Source organism: Oncorhynchus mykiss, chromosome 17 (genome assembly GCF_013265735.2).
Source record: "Oncorhynchus mykiss isolate Arlee chromosome 17, USDA_OmykA_1.1, whole genome shotgun sequence".
Classification (NCBI taxonomy): domain Eukaryota; kingdom Metazoa; phylum Chordata; class Actinopteri; order Salmoniformes; family Salmonidae; genus Oncorhynchus; species Oncorhynchus mykiss.
In genome coordinates, this window is record NC_048581.1 from 89,660,009 (window position 1) to 89,662,508 (window position 2,500).

The 2,500-nt window shown below is 49.0% G+C and overlaps 1 protein-coding gene across 4 annotated transcripts in view; it reads right to left on the reverse strand.

Annotated features, from left to right (window-relative positions):
• pcbp4 (poly(rC) binding protein 4) overlaps positions 1-2,500 on the reverse strand; it is a 148,238-nt gene that overhangs the window by 82,437 nt on the left and 63,301 nt on the right. The window lies entirely within an intron of this gene.

The window sequence follows — 2,500 nt, forward strand, 5'->3', positions numbered from 1 at the left end:
CTCTGTCAGGAGGAATGGGACAAAATTCACCCAACTTATTGTGGGAAGCTTGTAGAAGGCTACCCGAAACGTTTGACCTAAATTCAACAATTTAAAGGTAATGCTACCAAATACTAATTGAGTGTATGTAGAGGCCTATGTGAATGACTGGCCCTGTAGAGGGCTATGTGAATGACTGGCCCTGTAGAGGGCTATGTGAATGACTGGCCCTGTAGAGGGCTATGTGAATGACTGGCCCTGTAGAGGGCTATGTGAATGACTAGCCCTGTAGAGGGCTATGTGAATGACTGGCCCTGTAGAGGGCTATGTGAATGACTGGCCCTGTAGAGGGCTATGTGAATGACTGGCCCTGTAGAGGGCTATGTGAATGACTGGCCCTGTAGAGGGCTATGTGAATGACTGGCCCTGTAGAGGGCTATGTGAATGACTGGCCCTGTAGAGGGCTATGTGAATGACTGGCCCTGTAGAGGGCTATGTGAATGACTAGCCCTGTAGAGGGCTATGTGAATGACTGGCCCTGTAGAGGGCTATGTGAATGACTGGCCCTGTAGAGGGCTATGTGAATGACTGGCCCTGTAGAGGGCTATGTGAATGACTGGCCCTGTAGAGGGCTATGTGAATGACTGGCCCTGTAGAGGGCTATGTGAATGACTGGCCCTATAGAGGGCTATGTGAATGACTGGCCCTATAGAGGGCTATGTGAATGACTGGCCCTGTAGAGGGCTATGTGAATGACTGGCCCTATAGAGGGCTATGTGAATGACTAGCCCTGTAGAGGGCTATGTGAATGACTGGCCCTGTAGAGGGCTATGTGAATGACTGGCCCTGTAGAGGGCTATGTGAATGACTGGCCCTATAGAGGGCTATGTGAATGACTAGCCCTGTAGAGGGCTATGTGAATGACTGGCCCTGTAGAGGGCTATGTGAATGACTGGCCCTGTAGAGGGCTATGTGAATGACTGGCCCTATAGAGGGCTATGTGAATGACTGGCCCTGTAGAGGGCTATGTGAATGACTGTGGCTGACTGGCAGGTAAATGGCCCTGGCAATATTGCCCACTTAATGATCTCATGATCTCATGATTGGATGAGATTTATCTCAGGGTCTCATGATTGGATGAGATTTATCTCAGGGTCTCATGATTAAAGGAGATTCATCTCATGGTCTCATGATTAAAGGATATTTATATCATGGTCTCATCATTGAAGAATATTCATCTCAGGGTCTCATGATTGGAGGAGATTCATCTCAGAGTCTCATGATTGGGGGAGATAATTCTCAGGGTCTCATGATTGGAGGAGATTTATATCAGGGTCTCATGATTGGAGGAGATTCATCTCAGGGTCTCATGATTGGAGGAGATTCATCTCAGGGTCTCATGATTGGAGGAGATTCATCTCAGGGTCTGATGAGTGGAGTGGAGCAGCTGAGTGTGTGTGTGTGTGTGTGTGTGTGTGTGCGTGTGTGTGTGTGTGTGTGTGTGCGTGTGTGTGTGTGTGTGTGTTTGTGTGTAGCCAGCCCGGAGGACTAGACAGAGAGCGTCTGTCTAACCCAGACTGACATCCCACACTGATGACCCAGACTGATGACCCAGACTGATGACCCAGACTGACGGCCCAGACTGATGAGCCAGACTGACGACCCAGAATGATGGCCCAGACTGACGACCCAGATTGACGACCCAGACTGACAACCCAGTTTGACGACCCAGACTGAAGGCCCAGACTGACGACCAAGACTGACGGCCCAGATTGGCGACCCAGCATGACGACCCAGACTGACGGCCCAGATTGACGACCCAGAATGACGACCCAGACTGACGGCCCAGATTGACGACCCAGATTGATGACCCAGACTGACATCCCAGACGAAAACTGTTCATACACACTAAGCTTATACCGGCACACACAGATGTATACACAAATAATCACAGACACACACACACACACACACACACACACACACACACACACACACACATAAAGACTCACACACACACAAACGTGACCACGGACAGCATTTCTCTGTGCATGGCTCAGACACAAAACACAAAAGTGCTGAACATTTTTGTTCTAAAAGAGAAGGACAATAAAAGACAGGATTTGAAACGCCTGGCGATGTAAACCTGAGCCTAAGACGTACTTTTTTTTTAAAAATTAAATTCAAGGGGGCTTTATTGGCATGTAAAACATATGTTAACACTGCCATATTGCTCTCTCTCTCTGTATCTGTCCATCTCTCTCTCTCCATCTCGCTCTCTCTCTTCCTCTCTATGCATCTCTCTCTGTGTCTTCCTGCCTCTCTCTCCCTCTCTCCTTCTGTCTCTGCATCTCTCCCTCTCTCTCTCTCTCTCTCCCTCTCTCTCTCTCTGCATCTCTCCCTCTCTCTCTGCATCTCTCTCTCTCTCCCTTCCTCTGTCTCTCTCTCTCTCTCTCTCTCTCTCTCTCTGCATCTCTCTCTCTGTGTCTTCCTTACCTACCTCTCTCTCTCTCTCTCTCTC